Below are 25,000 nucleotides of genomic sequence, written 5' to 3'. Positions count from 1 at the left end.
TTGTGTGGTCTAAGTTTCTAGTCTGACTTAAATGTGTGATCTTCCTCAGATCAAGAGCATACATACATTGCAACATCTGCCTAGATTTAGCGTGTTGCTTGCTTTTACTGGCTGGGTTTTATTCGGTTACGAAATGCCCCGCCTGCGAAAGGTAACCTTGATCTCTCCCCATGAGTGTCCTCTGGCCCACATAACTGAGTAATCAAGTACATCCAATATACATTTGCTACCAAAGTCACAGAAACGGTCTGCCACATCTTCCTAAAATCATATCACAACTGTAACAACAATAGTTAAGAGGTGTGAACAAGCTCTCTATGTGTTCTATTTGGCATATTCTTCCTCCATTCTCTCTTTCTGTGCCCTGGCAATTCTTCACAGAGCTATACACTTCTTTCCTGTCCTTCTGTGTATTATTTTACCAAATTCTTGTGGTGTGCAGCCTTGAGGATTCTTCCCACCATGATCCCCACATCCTAACATTCATGCCTTTGCTAATTCCTCCTTGAATGTGAGCAGGACCCAAAACTTGTTTCTAACCAATAGAATATGACAGAGGTGATGAGATATCTGTGATTATGTGTATGTGATTACATCAGGTTTTCAAATTTCATTAGCTTCAGGGGCACACATGGGTTTTGGTTACATGGATGAACTGTATAGTGGTAAACTCTTGGCTTTTAGTGTACCTGTCAACTGAACTGTATACCTTGTACCCAACAGGTAATTTTTCATCCTTTACCCTCCTCCTCCCAGGCTCCTTCCTTCTAAGTCTCTGACTTAAACAGGTATTTTTCAAAAGATGTACAAATGGACAACAAACATGAAATGTTTAACATCATTAATCACCAGGAAAATGCAAATTAAAACCACAGTGTACTACTAGGTTACCCCAGTCAGAATGACCATTGTTATAGTCAAAAAACAATAGATGTCAGCATGGATATGATGAGACCCGGGACTCTTATATGTTGCTGGTGGGAATGTAAATGAGCACAACCTCTATAGCAAACAGTACGCAACAGCATGCAGATTTCTCAAAGAGTTAAAAATAGATCTACCATTTGATCCAGCAATCCCAGTACTGGATATCTACCCAAAGGAAAATAAGCCATTTCACGAAAAAGACACCTACATGTGCATGCTTAATGCAGCACAATTCACAATTGTAAAGATAGGAAATCAACCTAAGTGATTACATAAGATTATAGCAACTCTCTTGATGGATCTCTCTCTCTGTCTCTGTCTCTATCTGCACTCCCCCCCAGTTTCTGGATTTTCAGAAGCAAGCAGCCATGAATCCTGCAGCTACAAGAAAATGAATCCTGCCAGCAACCCGAGGAAGCTTGAAAGCAGATCCTGTTCCAGATGTGTGTCTAATGAGAACCTAGTCCTGGCTGATATCCTGACTGCAGTCTAGTGGATTCTAAGCAGAGAACCCAGCTTCACCATCCCCAAATTTCTGATACACAGAAACTGTGAGATAACAAAAGAGTGTTAAGCTTCTGCAGGTGGTAATGTGTTATGCAGCGTAAAAACCTAACACAATCCTTTCAAAAGCTCTGTGAGCTCAGTATTAATTATTATTCCCATTTTTCAGATGGGGTACTATAGATTCTGACAGATTAATAGATTTTCCTAAACTCACACATTAAGCCATTGAATAAGTTAGAATTCCAACTTACACGATCTCTGATTCCAGAAGCTGTGCTCTTAATAATCATGCTGTTGCTTTTCTTTACACCCCCACACTTTACAGAGAAACATAAAATTTTCGGGTTGTTGACACATTGCCACTGAATCAAAAATACTCTGAAGATTTTCTAATTGAATAACATTATAAGCTGGGTTGTTCATACATTGAAAGGATCAGCCTTCCCCTACTGGTTTCAAATGTGTCAATGCACTTGTTACAAAGTCTAAAATACTTAGCTACTCTTCCCACCCACCAACTCTCTGCCCTCCCATTCTAGCCCTCACTTTACTGTCTTTTCTTCAACTCCACAGAACTACTTGCGGTTCTGCAGATATTTCATGATTTTAGCTGCTTTTGAGTACTTACAGCTGACGTTTGACAAGCTGTCCTCTCTTTTGTCTTCACTTCCCTAACTCTCTCTTGGCTTACATATCTCAGCAAAAACAACCCCTTCTCTATGGACTTCCCCAGCCTGATTCTTCTCAAGGTTATATTGTCCTATATTACAGGGAGTGGAATCCCAAACTTCCTCTCCCTAGCACACAAGACACATCATGTAAATCTTGTGTTGATGACTCCCACGAGACTACAAACCTCCTGAGGAGATGCTCTATGTCCTGTGTGTGCTACTATATGCCTCTGCATAGCACCGTGCCTGGCACAGAGGAGGTGGTCACTATCTGTCATCCAAATGCAGGTCGGACATCTCCAGAGCCCTCTCCGTCTCCACTTACCTTAACAGTAAACGGAGTATTACTTAGTGAATAATCTAATGGCAGCTCCACTGGCATTCCACCAAGTCACATGAATTGCATTTTCCAACTCCCGCTACCCTGGACAGCTGCTGTGGGTTTTCTTTTCCTTTTCCAAAAGGTTTGGTTTTAAGCTTTAACGGACTCATTAAATGGAAATATACAGTAAGCTGGAGCAGAAACAAATCCAGAGCTTGACTATTTATTTACTTGTGAAGTGAGGCCTCATTTCAATAAACTGGTTTGAGAGGAGAGTTTGGGATGAGCAGGGATGTTGGTGCCTTCCACTGCAATATTGCCATCCCTACGGGGAACCATGGCCATGAAACATAATACCTTTGCCTCAAAAGGACTTTGGATAACACCTCACGAAGTGCTCATGAGTATAATTTTCCTTTACCCTAGGCTTTCAGAGACAGATAGAACAGCTCGGATAGCCAGGATTTGATTGCTTTATTGTATGGGTTTTCTCTCTGTATATTTAGGAAGGTGGTGAAAATGAATGGATACCTAAAATGCGGCTGGTGAATGGGAGAAAAATGTAGTGCATGACATAGAGAAGAGAATGTTAGAAGCCATTGTTGTCTGTGCTTCAGTTTCCTAATCTGTAAAATGGGTACTGACTGGTACCTGCTGAGAGAGGGCTGTTACAAAGACTAAATGAGAAACGCCACACGGTCACTTAGTACAGTGCCTGGCACAATGGTTGCTCCTTGATACACAGCTGTTACAAAATTAAGTCCCCAATAAGTGGCATTGGCCATTATGCCCATCACTGTGGTCTGATGCTTTCATCAGTGCTCCCCAGGGTGGGCATTTAATAAATGTGGTATAAAGCCTGTAACACGGTCCCCAGTGATCCCTGCTCTTGTGTAACTCCCTCCCCTTCAGGGCAGGCTAGATCAATTAATTACAGGAATAAACAGAACGCAGCATAAGAGATGGAATGTCACTTTCAAGATCAGGTAATAAAAGGAACTTGATTCTCTGTCTTGAGTGCCCCCTCTCTCATTCTCTCTTGAATTGCTTATTCTGGAGGAACTATGTACTTTGTCCAGAAACAGCTTTCCAGACAGTTCCCTCTAAATTTGACGACAACAAATCTCAGGCAACAGCCCAGTGAGAGAGCTCAGTGAAGATCCCCCTCCAATAGAGCCTTGATGCAATTTTAGTTCCCGCCAACACCTGCCAAAACTACTCAAACATGCTTTTGGAATTCCTGACCCATTGCAACTGTGAGGTGGTTATATGTAGCAATAGATAACTAAAGCAATAGAATTAGTTTCTATTTTTCATAAGAATATAACCTCCACGTGGGTAGGACTTTCATATTTCCTATTCACTTCCATGTATTTAATGCCTAGCAACATTTCTGGCCCACAGCAAGTAATCAAAAATACATTTTTCCATGAGTAGCTGGGGGCCCTCATCAAGATTCATTAACATGGGAGTGTCTACCCCTCACTTACATCCCTTTTCATCAGTTAATTAAAAAATACCAGTTTTCTTCATAAAAGTTGTAGCACTAAATGCTAACAAGAATATGTATCTTGGAAACTTACTGGAAGAACATTATATAACATATGATTTTTTTTTCTCATTTATTTATTTTATTGCATTTTAGGTTTTGGGGTACATGTGAAGAACATGCAAGATTGTTGCATAGGTACACACGTGGCAGTGTGATTTGCTGCCCTCCTCCCCATCACCTACATCTGGCATCTCTCCCCTTGCTATCTCTCCTCAGCTCCCCACCCCCCACCGTCCCTCCCCTATTTCCCCCCAACTGACCCCAGTGTGTAGTGCTCCCCTCGCTGTGTCCATGTGTTCTCATTGTTCAACACCCGCCTATGAGTGAGAACACGCAGTAACACGTGATTTTTAAGCAAAGGCTTTGGAATGTTTTCCAAATACAAACTCAGTGAGTTGACGAAGGTGAAGAAGCATTCCTGAAGGGGCTAAAGAGCATACTATTACCCTATTTTCAACCTCAAATCACTTCTCCACTTCCTACCACCAGTCGCTTCACAGCTAAGGGACCTTACCCTACCCAGACAATTTTCCAAATTTTGATTTGCTCTAAGACAAACCAAGTAACACATAGTGTGTACTTCTCAGATCTTTATGATTTAGCTTCATGAGAACCACTAGAGTTATCACACCTGAAACTAAGGATGATGAGTTAGCAAGACAGAGAAGCACACAAAACAGAAAGAAAAGTTGCCAGGCACCTAGCAGGACTTCCCAGAAAGGAAAAGGCACAAGGGCTTTCATTTCCAGCGAGGCAGGGGAAGAAGGTGTGAGGCACAGCTCAGGCCAGGAAGGAAAGGCGTTCCAGAACCATTCAAATGACAGAAGAGAAAGATCTTGGGCTAGAGGAGATAAATAGATGGTACTCAATTTCTCATTAGGCTCATGGTGTCACTTTCATTCAGAACCGTGTTCCAGTGTTAATTTTCACAGTGCTTGAGTGCTTCTTAAAATGAGTAGCACTCACTCATGCTTTCATGTAGGCTGCATGGTGCATTTCTGTGCCTTTATTAAAGGGAACAGTGAACATATACTTCCTTCCCAGGGGTAGAAACTCAGAACTGTTAGATAGGTGACCTTGGACCTCCATAATGAAATGGCAGCTCCCCCAGGTATTCATTCTAGCTTGAATATAAAATCCCCAAAATGTGTACACAAGCACACTCATGTGCACAAAATCACTTTCCTTATTATTTTATAACTTGCAACCTTAGCAATGTCCCATAAAGAATGATCTGTCTCTGAAAACCACTCTCATCTCTTAAGGACAAGTGTGAGTTAAAAACTCAAAAAGTTTCAGGTTTTCTTTTTCTTAAAATAGCCCAAGTCTGAGGTGAGATAAAATTTTGCCAAGTAGGAGGTAAGAGTTCTTTGCTCAAAAAGCCCACTGCACATTCATTATTGATCAAATAATTATAAATTCACTAAGCACTCATGATGCGAAAGGCAGAAGTGATTTTTTTTTAAGCTCAAGGATTCTACTTCTAGGAATACATCCTATAAAAGGAAATAACCCATGCACACTGCAAGGCATGACCTGAGAGTGTCATTGCTAATAGCTGTGGAAACTTGGTAGTGGGAGGGAACTTTAATGCCCATCATCAACAAGGGAGCAAATATACAACAACAACAAAAAAAGAGAAGACATTGATAACATAGGAGATTACGCAGCCTTGCAAAGAACAAAGCAGATCTCCACGTTGACATGCAACGATCTCCAAAATGTATTTCTTGGGTGGAAGGACACTGGACCAGAAGACATTGTACAGCATGGCACTCTATGCTAACATAATATTCACTCACACACATTCATCATGTGATGACATAGCTGCGTAATTGCAAAACATTTTTTTAATACATCTAAGTGGTTTAATGTCAGCAATGGCATTGGATTCAACCAAGTACATACCTAGATCAAAAGGGAAGTGGGAGTACTTTGCTAGCAGGAGGAGGACAAGTCAAGTGGATGAGAAAGAAGGGAAACCGCTTATCTTTTGCTTAGAATCCGACTGTTTAAAGACTTCAAAACAGTGTTTCTCATTAAAGTGTATGATAACTCCTCAAAGCCCAAAAAAGACAGAGAACTACAGAGCACCAGTCTTTCTCAAAATGTCTGAGAGTTGACTTCTTGTGTCTCCATTCAAATCAACTCCATAGAACATGCAAGGCTCCAGGTCTCTTCAGAAAACTCCATGTGTTCATGTATCTATGTATTTATTTAGTTGACCAATTAAAAATGTATATATCTGTAGAGAGCTCAAATTTGAACTGACCATGGTTCAACGTGTGCCTGAAGCAATCGAAAAAATTAATTATCCATTCTGGCCAGCTCCCAAAGCTCTCTCTCACTCCAGTTAGATGGGTCTGACTCACTCCTGAATTCATGTAATAACAACCAATCACCTTGGCAGTGCTTTTCAGAGGGTGCCAACACTTGCAGATATGCTCTCTGATCTGATTCTTTCCAGAAAACATCAGTTAAGTCAGGTAAGTAGCATTATATCCCAATCATTCCCATTATTGCTATCATTACTAGTATTTGTTACATAAATAATAGAGGCCTAGAGCAGATAAGTTGCCCTTTGTCATACAAGTAACAAATTGCAGAAATGAAGCTCAAACCTGAGTCTTGTGAATCAAGGTTCCACGAGATTTTTACTTTGACCCATTTGCGGATGGACACATACACACCACACACACACACACACACACAGAGTTTACATACTGAGGCTAGATTTAAGACAACCTTAAATTTTCAACTTTGGCCATTATTTATTATCCATAAACAGTGCAGAGCTGTTATAGATTCTGAATAGGAGCTATTAAAGGTTCTGACTTGATGGACAATGTATTTTAAAAGGAATCGTTGGTTAGGCCAGGCTCCGTGGATTGTGCCTGTAATTCCAGCTCTTTGGCAGGCTGAGGCAGGCTGACCACTTGAGGCCAGAAGTTTGAAACCAGCCTATCCAACATGGCGAAACCCCATCTCTACAAAAAAAAAAAAAAAATACAAAAAAATTGGCCAGGTGTGGTAGCATGCACCTGTAGTCCCAGCTACTTAGGAGTCTGAGGCTGGAGGATCTCTTGAACCCAGGTGGTGGAAGTTGTAGTGAGCCTAAATTATATCACTGCACTCCAGCTTGGGAGACAGACCTTGTCTCAAAAAAATAAATTGGTTTGTTAACTATGTACAAGATGACTGACACGGAAAAACAGAGGGTTTTGGTGATTCTGAATTTTCTTACCAGGAACTTTAATATTTCAAGACTTGATCTAATGCATAAGATCATGGAATATTTTTGTTTCTAATGAAATCAATTTATCTCTCTCTCACACACACTTACCTCCCCGACTCCTTTCCTTGTCTCATGAAAAGCACAATTTGTATAGGCCAAATGGTATCTGTCCTTCAAGGGGTTAAGCCTCCAAGAATTGAGGGTGAGAAGTCAGCTTATCAATTGTGAATGAGACCACTTGCAGAACCTGCTAAATCAGCCCGTCAGCAGCTTTTCAATTCAGCTGATCAATTTATACATGTGGATGTGAGCCCTGGAATTATAAAGTTTACTCCTCTCCTTTGGGAGGAAAAAATCAAATAGATTGGCCAGAACCTTGAAGATAAGAATAAAGAAAAAGGTACAAAATAACAATGAGAATAGTTTTATAAAGACCAGGCCCTTTCAGACTAATCTCATCTTCCCCAGAAGGAAAGTCTTACACAAGGCACAGGTATGAGCCATTTTAATCCAAGCAAATACTTAGTATTTTACTCCTAAGACTCCCAGGATACTCAGACACTGCTCCATCTGGTTTAAAACACAGAGAATAAGCTGATAAAGCTGATATATTCAGTATCCCTGCCTTTTCTCACTGCCCTTCCCCCAACAGCAGAATTTTATTCCAGACTGCACACATTTAAAAATTTAATATAATCAAAGGAAGCATTATTCTTACAAAGGCTATTAAAAGAGCTAAGTAAATTCATACAGTATAATAAAAATGATTTATTTACTATGAGGAAAAAATGGTAGGGAAAACAGTGCTGCTCGGCTCCATCTGCAAAATCAAGTTCCCATAGAATATTAATCTTCATTGATTAGCTTGGAAGAAAAGCAAAGCTTTACACTTTCACTTTTACGGTGTAAGTTAATTCAAATACTTCAATTAGACAAAGCCCCATCTGATCACAATGAACTCCTTAATACTGAGCATTGCAGAATATTCTACTTGCTTCTTGAAATCATCAATTTATGTCCAACAACATCTGTAGGAAAATGAGATTTGCCAAATGTCTTGAGATAGTGAACCACAGTTATTTAGCTTTTCAAAAACAGTATTTTTTTAACCTTTTTGTGTGTCCCATGCCCTTCTAGCAGAATAACAACAAAGAAATGAAGACTTCTTCCCAGAAATACGGTATGAGACACAATTTCAGGGAGAACATGGATGCCCTGGTGTCATTTTACTATCAAAAGTTAAAAATCTTAAATCTATATCACAGGTGCCCCATGTGGGGGGTGTGGAATACATACCCTTTACCAGTCATATACTACAATAACTATAGACAGACATTTCAGTCTTCGGGCACTAAATTTTCTCCTGTGGCATAATCAGTTGTTAATATTACGTACAAAATTTTAAGAAAAAAGTCAAAAATCTTTTTAGACTATGAATACCAGGCTCTATTTTGTTGACTCCTGCCTCATTTAACTACGGGCAGTGAATATGGTTTAGGTTCTTTACGTGCCATGTTAATTTTCCAAATGTCACCAGAGCGACTACACTCATCTTCATGCTGAGAGATCCCTTCCAGCTATTAACCATTGTGTACTTGAAGTTCTTAGATTTTATAGTTAAAACAACCAACTATGCAACTACTATGCTCAGAGTCTCCTTCAGACTGGCCCCTGTGTTCATTTGCTCCAGTCTTGTCTCCACTCGTATTTGCTGTGTTGGCCAAGCAACCGCATCTTTCAATCCCTCAATGTATTCAACTGTAAAGTGGGAATGATATTTTTTTTTTTCTTAAGAGGCAGGATCTCACTCTGTTACCCAAGCTGGAGTACAGTGGCATGATCATAGTTCACTGCAGCCTCAAACTCCTAGGCTCAGGGGATCCTTCCCCTTCAGCCTCCCTAAGTAGCTGGGACTACATGAGAAGTGATGCCAAACCTGGCTTTTTTTTTTTTTTTTTTTTTTTTTGTAGAGACTGGGGTTCGGGGGCAGTCTCGCTATGTTGCCCAGGCTGGTCTTGCACTCCTAGCCTCAAACAATCCTCCTTCCAAAGCCTCCCAATGTGCTGAGATTACACATGTGAGCTATCACACTCAGCTGAGATTCTTAGTGATCAGTATTAAAAGGCTTCTAAATAAACAGCTGAATGAGAACTCCTCGGCTCTGTGAGATAATCTGCCTTGTTTGTTTTACTCTGCAGTGTCCTTAATAATTCCTATCATAGTTTATAAGTTATATTTGTCTGTGAGATTATCTGATAAGGGGCTCTTTTCCTTGCATGAAATTAAAAGTTCAAGAAAGGCTAGTGACTTGGTTCTAGCACTCCACCCCATCATGTAAGGGCAGGGCTATGTCAAAGAAGGTGTGAATTCAGGTTTGTTCAGCAAATGAATGAATGAAATGGCTCAAAGGGGTCATCTCGATATTTTGGATGTGCAATGACCCCCTCTTCTTTTCCACCAAAGGACCCTTCCCCTCCTGGCATCTACTGGTGTAATTAAATAAAGGAGGACTATCTGTGCCAATATGGCTGTCTCTGTTTTTAGAGTCCTTTGCCCTAAAACTGGGCTTGTGATCGCTGGGTTGTGCAAAACTCTATCATCCCCATTAGCAGCTTCCATCGGCAGAGACCTCCTTCTCTTTTTAGGTGAGTTACTCTGTCACTCATCTGGATCACAAAGGCCCAAAGATGCACCACCTTCCTTCCATACATGGTTTGGGTTTCTTCATGTCTGGGGGAAAGCCTGGGGGCCTCACTTTCCTTCTGGGCTCCAAAATGCCTTAAGGTTCTGAGAGGCAGTCGGTAACTCATTAATTTCATGGCAGCAGTCAAATCTGATGAGAGGTATTGTGGCAAGGATTGGGGTTTTTTCTCTCTGTTTCAGGGCATGGTCAAGGGAGAAGGGGGACAGAACAGCAACCTTCAGAGACGTATGCATCAAATAATACATGAGGTCCCAAGGTTAACATTAGAAAAACTACTGGTATCCTTTATACTTATTTTATCTATTTGTCTAATTTTAAGATTAGTTTTCCAAAAGTGAAAATCCAGTACAATCACCTTGGAAGTATTTAAAATAATTCAAAGAGGTGGATTTTTCCATCCTCACTCCCCTGCTCATCAATAACTTTTGAAAAGTTAGCACTGTCTTCTATTTCCCTAAGCTGCACATATATTGCCCACTTTTCCATCCCATTGACAAATGGAAGCCTAACGTACATAATGTTACACTTCATGCTTTTTCCCTCCTTGACCATATGTCTGAGACTTTGTTGAATGTCAACGCAGACAAATCAACCTCCTTCTTTTCATAGATGCATAGTATTCAACCATAAATACTATATCATGACTCGTTTACTAGTCCATCCTTGACAGGGATTTAGGTACAACAAACAAGCCTTCTATGAGCCTGTAATACATGCATCTTTCCAGACAGGGGCGCGTATATCTCCAAGATGAATTTCCACTAGTGCCATTGGAGGATCAAAGAGTGTGGACACTTTTAACTGCGGTGGATGTTGCAAAATTGCTGCATTACTTTAAACTCCTATGCTCAGGGTCGACTTTCATATTTTACAACCAATTAATCATATGTCTAACAAAACCACTGAATTATATGCAAACACAAACACTTATAGGTACATATAGAATTATCCTGTGCACCATGTACTCAGTACCTAGAAACATATCCTGGAGACAGTAAGTGTTTAATAAATGTTTGCTAGATCAATGAATAGATGAATCCATTTTAGACCTGGACTTCATCTTGTTAATCTCTGAAAGTCATATATTGCACTATTTTTCAACGTGAGTATGTTTTCAAATTCTTCAAGAAGCAAACATAGGACAAAATATACTGAAATAAAATAGGAAAAAGCTCTTGATTGTTCATGGGGGTATTGTGAGCATCTATGTTGAGCTCCCGGAACACCAGTTCCCCATTAATCCTTCTCCCCAGAACTTCTGATTCCAGAGTTGATGCTCATGATGACCCTGAGGCTGTTATGAACCATCAGACATTAAACTGTGTCGAGCACAATTTTCCTGAAATGTATTTTGTTTTATGCTAATTAGCTGAAAATTGGTCATCCATATATCTAACTTCTGGGATCAGAATAATAAAGTGGGATCTTTGCTTGATTCATCTTTTCATCTCTCTACTGCCTCCCCTCCAACCGTAACTCACTGTCTCCCTTTTTCTTTCCTAGGTCAACTGCATTTTCCAAAATAATAAAGGAGAGAGGAAAAGGAAAGGTAAACTCTACTTTTTCAAGTCAGAAAATCCTTCAGCGTCAAGCAAACACAGGTTTTAGACCACGGATATAGAAAACAAGGAGGTTATGGTTAAAGATGTTTTAGATCATTTTCAGACACAAAAAGACATATGGAAAAAAGATTAGAATACGTTTATTCTGTGTAGGCTTAATGGCTATAAAAAGTAACTCCACCTACCCTATGATTCCATTTATATAGAACTCTAGAAAAGGCAAACTAGTGTATAGAAATAGAAAGTGGATTGGTGGTTGTCTTGGGGAGGGTGCAAGGGGAAGAGCTGGAAAGAAGGATGTCAGTGAGGTAGGAAGAAGCTTGTCGGGTGACAGAGATGTTTGCTACCTTGATCACAGTCAGGGTTGCCCGGGTATGCACAGAAGTGAAGTTATCGAAATGTACACTTTACAAATATGCAGTTTATTATTTGCTAATCATTCCTCGATAAAGCTGTGTTTAAGAAAATAAAACAAAGCCTGCTGTTGAACAATGAGAACACATGGACACAGGGAGGGGAGCATCACATACTGGGGTCTGTCGGGGGGGGGACTAGGGGAGGGACAGCAGGGGGTAGGGAGGTTGAGGAGGGATAACACGGGGAGAAATGCCAGATATAGGTGACGGGGGGATGGAGGCAGCAAACCACATTGCCTTGTACATACCTATGCAACAATCCTGCATGGTCTGCACATGTATCCCAGAACCTCGAGTACAATAAAAAATTTTAAACAAACAAAACAACAACAACAACAACAACAAAAGCCTCCTGAATAAGGAGAGCAGTGTTGTACGAGAATCGAGGAATTCTAAGGTGAGGTCCAGTTTTCACCCTGGAGTGGCTCCCTTCCAGTTTGAGCCAATAATCCCCCCAGAATATGCTCCATTGGATGAGAATATCTACTGTCTGTCTGCCCCCAGAAGGCACTTACATCCCTGAAGAAAGACTCCCACCTTGCTCTCCAGCTCACTGTGTGCTAATCTCCCACGGGTTCACTTCCCACCAGCTCTCCCTGGCTAGAATGTTCTTCCATTTTGGCTCTTTGCATAGTTGGTCCTCCCCGCTTTCAAAATAGGCTTACATATGACTTCCTCACAGAAGTCTTTTTTGACATCACAGCACTTACCACAGGCTGCAATTATGCATTTATTCATTTGGTGTTATTTTGTTTTGTTTTGTTTTTGCCTGTGTGTCTTACGTGGAAATGCAAGCTTCATGGAATGAGGGACTTGTCCATCTCCTCCTAGTTGCATGCCCACTGCCAAGAATAGTGTCAGGTGCAGGATAAACACTGGGTTCATTAATCAATTAATACTGTATGTTGTTTGTTTGTGTATTTGTTTAACACTATTCATCAGACACCTTTTAAGGCATCTGCTCATGTCACTCTCTAATTCTCCTTAATAATTTGATGCTTCTTGGTAGCCAGGATTATGTGTCATGAATTCATATCTCAAGCACCTAGCATAGAGCTCACACATGGAAGTTTTTCCATAAATGTTTGTTGAATTAAATCATTACACGAGAAACAAAATTATTATTATTATGCCAGGACTTTGAAACAGACAGATAAAAAAATACCTAAGCACATAGAAAACACAAACGTTTAAGCCAAAAGGCAACAAGTAGTGGTGAATTAATGATCTACTCAATTATAAAGGGATCACACAGACTTAAGTTCATCACTTATAATCACCAAGAGTGTTTTTTGTTTGTTTCTCTGTTTATCACCAGAAATATAAAATGAAGAATAGAGAGCTGTAAAATATTTTTCAATCTGACTCCATTTGCCAATTCTCAACTAGCTTTACCATTTAATTAAACAAAGCTGTACATTCTCTATCCAGGATGAATAACAGTGATTTCTAGAGATGGAAACTCACCTAGGTGTTTACACACTCATGCATGTACATATTCACAGATATACAGTCATTATGTACCTGATCATTGAGAATAAGAAGAGTCCCTAGGAGAAACGGAGTCAAAGTGCATTGTGTCTTCACAGGTCATGAAGCTGCTGCAGATTGACAGTAAAGGAGTTTCAAGGGACAAAGAGAAATTTAAGACAGGAGGTAGGGGTATTGAATGGTCCTAAATATTTCAGAACTGTTAGTCCTGTGAATACCAAAGAGTTGTGCTGTAAGAACTATCTACAACTTTCCTTCTAAATACACCAGAACTTTCAGTCCCATGAATGCCAGAGTTATACTGTAAGAACTGTTTAGAACTTTCCTTCTAAATACTCCAGAACTTTCAGTCTCATGAACACCAGGGCGTTGTGCTATAAGAAATCCTACTGGAGTAAGTACTTTCATAGGGTTGTCATTGGCACAAAGACTAGGCATAGAACAATTATAACAATCCTTGCTTAGCATCTATTGTCTACCTACGCCTCTCCTGACTGAGACACGTCCTCCATTCTCAGATTCTCAGATGAGATGGTTTCTCCAAAACCCAAATGCCCATCAATCAATGAGTGGAGATATATATACACATATATCTCCACTCATATATCATATATATGAATGAGATGAAATACTACTCAGCCATAAAAAGGAATGGGTCAACGGCATTTGTAGCAACCTGGATAGGACTGGAGACTAACTCAGGAATGGAAAACCAAACACTGTACATTCTCACTCATAAGTGGGAGCTAAGCTATGATAATACAAAGGTGTAAGAATAATACAGTGGACTTTGTGGACTCAGGGGAAAGGGGGAAGGGGAGTGACAGATAAAAGTCTACAAATTGGGGCCAGGTACAGTGGCTTAGGCCTGTAATCTCAGCACTTTGGGAGGCAGAGGTGAGTGGATCATTAGGTCAGAAGTTCAAGATCAGCCTGGCCAAGATGGTGAAACCCTGCCTCTACTAAAAAAAAAAAAAAAAAAAAAAGAAAAAAAAAATTAGCCAGGCATGATGGCATGCACCTGTAATCTCAGCTACTCAGGAGGCTGAGGCAGGAAATTGCTTGAACCTGGGAGGCAAAGGTTGCAGTGAGCCAAGATCGTCTCACTGCACTCCAGCCTGGGTGGCAGAGCGAGACTATGTCTCAAAACAAAAACAAAAACAAAAAGACTACAAATTGGGTACCGTGTGTACTGCTTGAGTGATGGGTGCACCAAAATCTCACAAATCACCACTAAAGAACTTATTCATGTAACTGAACACCATCTGTTCCCCCATAACCTATGGGAATAAAAAGTTAAGAAAAAAGAAAATAGGTGAAGCTAATTTAAAAAAAAAGTCAGATCAGAGGGTTCCAGAGAAGTTAAGGATTGGCCTTCACATGAGTAGTCACGTGACCTAGACTTGGCCAACCTCCACATACTACTGCCAAGCAAACGTGATGGGGTAATACATGAGCATATACTTTAATCTGAAGCAATGAGAGGCAGTCCTGAGACTTTTGCTTAATCATCCAGGCTTTAGTGCCAGAGGTTCTCCCCTCCAGCTCGAGGGGCTCAGCTAGAATAATGTTAAGTGGAGAGCCACAGGTGCCAAGGAGGGCTTCTCTGTGACTGAATTAAAGACAGCAGAACTGAGAGATGTAAAGACATACACATAAGCACACAAGCACACGCGTGCGCACACACACACACACACACACACGTCTGAGAATATTTTCTAAATCTGGGTGGGACTGTACCTAAGACCCATCTCTTGGACTTTTCTGTTTTGTACCAGTGATTTCTCCCTTGAGGAGTGTATTTTGTCTGAGCCTATTTGTGCTGGTGATTTTTACAAGTGACAACCAAAATAAGGAAGAGCAATACTCAAGAAAGGATGAGTGACTGACGAAAGTTAGAGTTCCGTGGTTAACTGCCCTTATCTCCACTGACCATGAATATGCAACCGACATGAAAACCCGTGTCTTTCTGGTGTCCTAATTTAAATACCCAGGCTGAGGAGTTGGCGATGTCATAGCAAGAGGCCCTGACTTGACTACAGAAGTCCAACATTTTCATTAGGTAAGTCACTGTTTTTAAAGTCAGGATCTGGAATAGATTATTTTCCTAAATCTTCCTCTTTCCTTGTCTATGATTCAGAATCAACTTCCCTCCATCTCAGAATGGCAGTCGTCTATTTTAACCTGAGAGGCATACTCTCCTGATGGGGGTGAAGATGAGGTACCAGGTTGATTAAGAAGATGTCCAAGCTGCACTGATCCCCCTTATGAGAAGCTACATTATGCTAGCAAACTGACATAAGAACAGAAAACCACACGCCACATGTTCTCACTCGTAAGTGGGTGTTGAACAATGAGAACACAGGGACACAGGGAGGGGAACATCACACATGGGGCCTATCGGGGGTGGGGAGGCTAGGGGAGGGATAGCATTGGGAGAAATACCTAATGTAGATGATGGGGTGATGGATGCAGGAAACCACCATGGCACATGTATACCTATGTAACAAACATGCACGTTCTGCATATGTATCCCAGAACTTAAAGTTCAACAACAAAAAAAGAAAACCTACAACAACTAATAGGACTGTCTTATATCCTCAATTCCACTGGATGGGTGTGCGTAGGGAAGGGATCTCAGGGACAGAATTTAGAGGTTAATAATGCAGCCTTCAGTATTTCCAGACAGCAGTCAATAGCAAAGACATTTAACACATGAATGCTACTTTTGTTATAATTTGTCTTGGCCTTACTTTCCATATAGATACAGATAGGTACATATTTCCTAAAATTACTATTCTGACATTTTAAGATTGCAGGATTTCTTCTTTTTTTTTTTTTTTTTTGACATAGAGTCTTGCTCTGTCACTCAGGCTGGATGGCAATCTTGGCTCACTGCAACCTCTGCCTCCTGGGTTCAAGCAATTCTCTTGCCTCGGCCTCCTGAGAAGATGGGATTACAGGTGCACACAACCACACCCAGCTAATGTTCTGTACTTTGGTAAAGACAGCATTTCACCAAGTTGCCCAGGCTGGTCTCGAACTCTTGTAGGCAATCCACTCGCCTCGGCTTCCCAAAGTGTGGGGATTATAGGCATGAGCCAACAAGGCTGGCCCTAGGATTGCTTTTTGCAACAAACTATTTTAGAATAGATTCACATATTTTAGAATTTTCCACAAATTTGGAAAAAAAAAAAAAACCAAATTTCAATTCCATTTTACTCTTGTTGTTAATAATAGGGAGCAAGCTGTCTAAACCAACAGAAACTTGGAAGATTTCAACTGTCCTTGGATGTCTGAAAGAGAGACTCGGGTAAACACCAGAACCATTTGTTTGCGTGTTCTCTTGCAAATGGTGTCACTAGGTAATAGCACTTTCTCATGACTTAAAGTCACTTTAAGCCACCAGTCGGGTAATTTCTGACATGTTGCTGGGTACCTTAGAGGTTTTTCAAAACAAATTCTGATACCACCAGACTTGCTGGTTAGTTTGTCCTGTATAAGGCATATTCATTATTATTTACATTTCTTTAAGTCGTATTTAATACGTAAATAACAGCTATACATAACAAAAAAAACTACAAACTGCAAAAAGGTGAAAAAAGATCATTCATACCAACCACTTTTAGCATCTAGGTGTGTAGATGATCTCTATCCACACTTTGGAGACACAGGTTTTGTCACCAATCATCTCTTAACATAGCAATACATTGTGAATGTCCTTTCACAGCAATTAATATATTACATTGCTAAATTCAGCAGGGCTGAAGATGGCCTTCTGCTTCCTGGCTAGAATGTAGGTGATGTGTGGAAATGGGCCAGGCCAGCTTCATTCGCTGTTTTATTCCAGCATCAGGAATGATGCCTGCCATTAATAGGCAATTCTATAACGATAACTCATTGCCATACTGACTTGAGACGGGTCATGTCATAAACTCAGGACAGTTAAAGTTCTGGAAATCAAAGTTGATACAAACACAAAAGAATGAGGTCATTGGTTTTTTTATCCCCTCTTTAAAAATCACAACCTGGAAAGAAATATGTAAATCCTCAAATGGAATAACTTTCAGTAATATATTGGGCCGACAGCTTTGAAAGCACTCACACTTTTCAGAAACAGTTTTTGCATTTTGTTTTAGGTACAGAAAGAATTAGGGAATTAATCATGGAAACAGACAGACAAATAGATGTGTGTGTGTGTGTGTGTGTGTGTGTGTGTATGTGTGTGTGTGTGTGTGTCTTTACGCACAAACAGAGCTAGTCTCAAGCTCACAATTTAACATTTATGCTCCACGTGAATGTTTAGTAACTCCAATACTCACAATATACTTGTAGCACTCAATTGAAGTGCATGCATTTTGGGTTTGAAAAATTCTTCTGAAATTAGGCTGTGTTTTCTAATCTCAAAAAAATTGCTGGTTGGATGATTTTCATTTCTTTGTAAAATGACAAGTGATACTTCATTCTTAGTAAAAGGTTAATGTTAAGTCTCCAAACTTTATAAATTGTACTTTCTCCATAAAATAAACTATCACATGCTGGTGTGCAAGATTAGAGAGAAATGTTCACACTGTTGAAAATGGATGGATTTTGCATTTCAAGGTGACAAGTGCAATGTCAGACCCAATCAATCGATCACTGCATAATTATTATTGCAAATGATCCATATCCAAGCTGCAAACCTTAAGGGGAATTTAATGAAGCAGTAAGCACATCAATAATAAGATCTACTTTGGTCTCTATTAAATCTCATGAATCATAAATATCCTGGCATGTTTTATTCTTTCTTTAAATCCTGCAAAGACATCTAAAAAAGTGAATGCTTGAAGGCGACTATTTAACACTTCACTAAAGACAATAAGGCTTTCAGTAAGACTTAGGCTTTGTATCAGATCCTTCTTCACACACAGGCTAAAGGAATCCAATAGTCTATGGATATATGGAGAATGGAGTTCCTACACAAAGTTAGAATTGAGATAGATATTTTCATCTCTCTTCTCCAGCGTGAATTTCCTTGGGGAATGCCCGTGCAAATAGTGGCTTAACTGGAATCCAATGAGTGTGAGTAAGAGGAGGGTTTCCTTTCTAACAGAGAAGTAGGCACACGCAGAACCATTTCTGCCTGTATTTTTGGTTGAAAGTTAGAAAAAGCACCCTCCTCTGGACACGGCCAGCTTGGCATGGGTGCAAACATTGGTAGGTTATGTACATCTGGAGTAAAGAAAATGGCACCCTTGTCTCAGGATGGTTACAGTACTTAGCTAATGGTATAGGGCTTCGTGAGAGGGGGAAAGACTGAGCTTCAGTCCTGGCAGACACCTGGTCTCCAGGCTTTGGTGCAGTTAGCCAACTGCACAATCCCTGGACATGGGATGCAGACAAAGACAAGAGCCTTGGAAATCACTGGCTCACTGATTACCGAGCATTTGCCACATTCTAACATCAAGAGGGAAAGAAGACCAGGACAGGCATCAGTGCAGAACCTGTACTTGCCTTTTGTGGTAAGCAAATACATTTTTTTAATCACCCTAATGCCTACCCTAACATGCCTTACAATCTTGCCCTCACAAAATGCACCTTTGAATAACCTTCTAGCAACCTTTCATCATAGTCTTGCTAGCTATCATATGATCTTTTCCAAAGTCACCACTGTTCTGTATGTGATCTACTCCCTCTCTGTGAATGCTTTGATTGGATAAACTTTAGTACACCACGTCTCTTTCAGAACCTCAGTTTCTTCCTTCTAAAATTCTCTAATCTCTCACACACATTCACTGCTATATTATGTAACTACTATTACCAAGACTCTGGAACGATATCCAAGAGTTTTCTTGCAATCACCTATAAGTATTACAGTTTTTTCCTATTTTCCCTTTTATTTTCAATAAATAGCATTTTCTCCAAGCACAATGATGCACCATAAATTCATCCAAGCTAGAGGAAAACTGGCACCTCACTCACTTTTCCTCAATGCCGTGCTGGGACAGAAAGAATAAATTCCTAGCCACAAAAATGGGTCCTGCAGAGGCCAGGTCTGCCCGCACGCACAGCTGTGACTATCTTAACACTGAGCAACCAACTGCAGGGGTCATTTAGTACCTTAAAAATACCACAGCAGAGAACATTGGCTTTTATTATCTGAGCAAAAACTTGAGAAATGTTTCACTGTATATAAGTAATTTTGTACCGGATATCCTTGTACATAACATTTTTTTCACTATATGTCTATTTCCTCAAAAAATAATCCTTGATCAGGCTACAAAGTACAATCACTTTCATTTTTTAAAATCCTTCATACTTACAAACCTTTAAAAATGTTTAGCAGTCAGTATAGTATTACCCTTTGCAAAACGTTTCTCAATTTGACAAAACATTTTTAGTTTGCATTCATTTGACATTGGGGAGGATGAACACAGTGTCCTATATTTACGGCCATTGGATCTTTCTTCCCTTCTGAATCCTCTGTTCACCGCCTTTGTCCATTTTGTATATTTTTAAAGTAGTTATTGTTCATTTCATTAATATTTATAACAGGCTATGTCAAGAAAAACCTGACATCCAACAATAGACAAATGGGTAAATAAACTACGGTTTAAAAAAAAAAATTACAACCTTAAAAAAAACCCACGTTTTCCCAAATCACTGGTAACATTAGAAAATGTTTATGAGATGATTTGTCTGAAAATATGTTTACAGTATGATTCTGTTTTGGAGGAAAAAGGATATCTAAGTAAATTCAAATATATTGTTTTAAAAGATGAGAAAATATGTCGAAACCATTAACAGTGATGAGTAATAGGTTGGGGGGATTCACATTCTACTTCATACAACCAACTGTTTCATAATGTCCAAGTACGACTTTTATTTTCAGAAAGAATCAGTGTTCTTTTTAAAAAGAGAAATTTTCACCAGCATTTTCTTCTACTGATTATCACAACACTGATATAGGCACTGAATATTCATTCCTTTAACACACAAATTTGAAAACTCCTTTCAACGTCAATCTTGTTTCCTCTGCATCCCCCTCTAAAGCTTCTTTACTGCTTCCTTCACCCAAGAGCTTTATTTAGTATGTAAACCAAAAATAAAATTTGAAGGTGACTACCCTCACCCCCCACTATCGGAATGGACTTCCCTCCTGGCCAGGGCAATCTAAAATTGAACCTGAAAGACTAGTTCAGACCATGATAAGAAGTGAGGATTGAACATGCCTCACCAGCATTAGCATCAACACAAACCTTAAGTCTAATAAGAAACATTTACAGTCTATTCTGTCTAAAACCTGCTACTTAGAGGCTGCATCCACATAAAACCTAGTTCTCCACAAACCCTTATTGAAACCCACACATTTCCTTTCTACTGATACCTCTTTGAACCACTTGCCAGTCAGAATATGTTTAAATCTACCTATGACCTGGAAGCACGCTCCTCCTTGAGGTGTCCACCCTTTCAGATAGAACCAATGTAAATCTGGCCAGGTACTATGGCTCACACCTGTAACGCCGGCACTTTGGAAGCCTGAGGCAGGCAGATCAGAAGGTCACGAGTTTAAGACCAGCCTGACCAACATGGTGAAACCCCATCTCTACTAAAAATACAAAAAATTAGCTGGGCGCGGTGGCGGGCACTTGTAATCCTAGCTACTTGGGAGGCTGAGGCAGGAGAATCGCTTAAGCTCAGGAGGTGGAGGTCACAGTGAGCTGAGACAGCACCACTGCACTCAAGCATGGATTATAGAGTGAGACTCCATCTCAAAAAAAAAAGAACCAATGTATAAATCTTACACGTATTGATCGATGTCTCATGTCTCCTTCAATGTATAGAAGCAAACTGTTCCCGACCACCTTGGGCACGTGTCCTCGGGACCTCCTGAGGCTGTGTCAAGGGTGCATCCTTAGCCTCAGCAAAACAGACTTCCTAAAGTGATTGAGACTTGTCTCAGATACTTTTTGGTTTACAAGTAATAGGAGAAGAAAAGACCACAAAGTCTCACATGTCAGTGCAAATCACTCAGTTAGACACTGAAAATGGTTTTATTATTTCATCCCATTCCCCTTCTGGTATGAGCCCCATTTAAAAGAGGGGTTAAATAAAACACCCGAGAAAGATCCTACAACGAGAACCTGGTACAATGTGAGTTTACACCAGGCATAGCTGTCTTGAAATTCCTTGATTTTTGAGCCATTTCTTACTGAAGCTAGATAGAGTGATCTCTCCTGCCCTATATCTACCCTCCTTCATTCTACACCCACACACATGCAGAAGAAATTGTTTGTACTTAGTTTTTTTGTAATGATAACAGTACTGATGGTTGTAGCTAACTTTTACTAAACATCTACTATCTGCCATCTCTGATTCCAAGTACTTTTTTGGCAATATAGCCTTTCACCATAACCTTTCAAGAAAGGTACTAGACAAGGGTGATTGGCAAACTATTTAACAAGAGACATATTTTAGACACTGACCCACCAAAAGGAGGCAGCCGTCAATCAAAAAGACCAACTTTGGTTGGCTGGATGAAGTGACTCACGCCTGTAATCCCAGAACTTTGAAACGCACAGGCAGGTGGATCACAAGGTCAGGAGTTGGAGACCAGCCTGGCCAACATGGTGAAAACCCAATTATAAAAAAAAAAAAAAAAAAAAAAATTCGCTGAGTATGGTGGCATTCGCCTGAAATCCCAGCTACTTGGGAGACTGAGGGAGGAGAATCCTTTGAACCCAGGAGGCAGAGGTTGCAGTGAGCCGCAATTGCGCCACTGCACTCCAGCCTGGGCAACAGTTCTAAAAGCAACAACAAAACATTTTCTGCCCCTTCCATATTGCTTTCAATCTTCCATTAACTAATTATGTTCCTGGTCTCACTTGCACCACTTGCCTCTTTGATTAGCCTTTTAATATAGCACATTAACAACACTGGCTTTACTTGAATACTCCATCACGGAGCTCATTTAAGTCAAACGCCCTTGAAAACACTTGAAATTCCTCACAACACTCACTATTATCAAACTGTTTTGTATTTCTGATCCTCAACCAAAAGTGTTCAGTTTACTAGACAAAGCAGGCCATTGTGTGTGCCGCTATGATTTATTCAAGGACTCCCCAACTCATTCTTCCCACCTCAGCAGGAGACCTCAGAGTTTCCATATATTTTGTATTTTTCTTCTTTTAGATTTTCCTTTTCCCCCCTTTCATCAGAATCCTTGCGTAAATACGTACTAGCTTCCTGCTGACTCAGCACCTGTAAAGGAATCATCGTGGCGATTTGGGGGTCAGGTTTCTTTGAAAATATAGATCAAAACTGAATGCAGAGAAACCCTGGGTGTAGTAAACGTGCAGACTTGCGTGTTATGAGTGGTAGCAGCGTCTAATTGGATGGAATTTGATTATTTTAGGCAGATGGAGAGGTGCTTAAAATCCTAGACAGAAATGACTCCACATTTCTCTAATGCTTTTCAACTAAGACAGAAAAGAACATTCCACTCACTCTCTTACTCTTCTCCACATTCTATGACGTTCTTCTCTCTCCCAATGTTTTAACACTAGGGTGTCGCATGGGAGATGCTGGGGTCTTTCATACTGGGGGAAATGCAAAGCAACGATAAACTACCAGGCGCTGATTCCCACCTGTTTCAGAACTCGAACTCTCTCTGACCATGCGCCTCCCATCGGAGGCTGAGCCAGCCTGGCCTTCTGGAACTTCAATGCACACAATGTCCTCCTTACACTGCCACACCTCCCTAACATCCTCCCACCTCACAGCAACTTCCTAGCTCTCAGGTCCTAGCTGATAAGACACCTTCTTGGAAAAGTTTTCTCTAAGTCACCAGTCATAACACCCCTCTCACTGTTCTGTCACCCATGCATGCTTTTTGCTTTTGTTCTGGATCTCCTTGCAAATGAAAGCATGTGTCCATTTGTACAGGAGGCATCTGTTGTTTTTACCTAACCAGGCTTCATTTCACTTTCTGGTAACAGCTCTTTAAAATTTCCTAGGAAACCACCACATCCCTATTCTCAGTCTCTGTTTTCTGTTTGTTTATTTGTTGGTTTTTGAGTTGGAGTCTTGCTCTGCCACCCAGGCTGGAGTGCAGTGATGCAATCTTGGCCCACTGCAACCTCTGCCTCCCAGGTTCCAGTGATTCTCCTACCTCAGCCTCCCGAGTAGCTGAGATTACAGGTTCACATCTGTAATATCATTCCCAACTAATTTTTGAATTTTTAGTAGACACAGGTTTTCACCATGTTTGCCAGGCTGGTCTCGAACTCCTGACCTCCGGTGATCCACCTGCCTCAGCCTCCCAAAGTACTAGGATTACAGTCATGAGCCACTGTGCCCAGCTCAGTCCCTATTTTACTGGGTCTGACTCCACTCCCAGATCCAAACAGCAAGTATTTTACACAGGATCAGATATTTAGTGTCAGGGATTGGTTCAGGGGTAGGTAAGGGACTCAATTCATGTGCAACGAAATTGGCCTCAAAACTTTTCCTGGAGCCTACTACTTCTTGGATGAGTGTGATCAACCCACTGGGGCTGCTGTAACAGTGGGATGTCAGCCTGAATCTACTGCTGGCTGCCTCAGCCATCCTGCTGGGGGACACATAGGAAAACATATCTGAGAAACTGAGTCAGAGTTTCAATGACATGGTGAGATGACCTGCATCCACCTGGTTCTGAAGGCCTATCATCTTTAGACTTCTCAGGTATGTCAGCCTCCATATTCCCTTTGGGTCTCCACTTAGCTCTGAAACCATGAGTTTTAGCTATTATACTTGCATCAACCAGTTTGGCTCATTTGTTACCTCTTCTGTGGTTCTGTTGTATTTTATCTGTCTCCTTCACTACATATAAGTTATATGAAGACTGGGATTATATCATGTCTCCTGTGTCCTCAGAACTTAGCACACACGATATCTAATGCATTACATGCTCTCCATATTTTCTTAACAAGTAAATGAATTTAAAAAAACAAACTGCTATAAGGACACATGCACACAAATGTTCATTGCAGGACTGTTTACAACAGCAAAGACCTGGAACCAACCCAAATGCCCATCGATGATAGACTGGACAGGGAAAATGTGGCACATATACACCATTGAATACTATGAAGCCATGAAAAAGGGTGAGTTCATATCCTTTGCAGGGACATGGATGAACCTGGAAACCATCATTCTCAGCAAACTGACACAAGAACAGAAAATCAAACACCGCATGTTCTCACTCATAGGCGGGTATTGAACAATGAGAACACGTGGACACAGGGAGGGGAGCATCACACACTGGGGTCTGTTGAAGGGAAATAGGGGAGGGACAGCGGGGGGTGGGGAGTTGGGGAGAGATAGCATGGGGAGAAATGCCAGATATAGGTGAAGGGGAGGAAGGCAGCAAATCACACTGCCATGTGTGTACCTATGCAACAACCTTGCATGTTCTTCACATGTACCCCAAAACTTAAAATGGAATTTAAAAAACCTGCTACTTATCCAGCGATCAAAAGAGATCTTGCAAACGTGATCATCAAATGTAAACACATTCTAAGCTCCCACCTGGTGTGTATTATGACATCCAAGCACAGAGAAGGCTCAGAAACTTCTTTGTGTGAAAGCGCT

At 40.6% G+C, this 25,000-nt stretch overlaps 1 protein-coding gene and 1 long non-coding RNA gene across 2 annotated transcripts in view; one reads left to right on the top strand and one right to left on the bottom strand.

The window, feature by feature from the left end:
- RBFOX1 (RNA binding fox-1 homolog 1) overlaps positions 1 to 25,000 on the bottom strand; it is a 2,532,432-nt gene that overhangs the window by 610,066 nt on the left and 1,897,366 nt on the right.
- LOC116536191 lies at positions 9,809 to 23,944 on the top strand. Its single transcript, XR_004262522.1, has 3 exons — positions 9,809 to 9,926; positions 22,748 to 22,751; positions 23,934 to 23,944. It is a non-coding gene; the product is annotated as an uncharacterized LOC116536191 (long non-coding RNA).

This window comes from Sapajus apella, unplaced genomic scaffold, assembly GCF_009761245.1.
Source record: "Sapajus apella isolate SASKATOON/1434 unplaced genomic scaffold, GSC_monkey_1.0 scaffold99, whole genome shotgun sequence".
NCBI classification, from domain to species: Eukaryota; Metazoa; Chordata; class Mammalia; order Primates; family Cebidae; genus Sapajus; species Sapajus apella.
The sequence above is the reverse complement of the archived record's forward strand: the minus strand, read 5'-3'. Positions and strand labels throughout refer to the sequence as shown.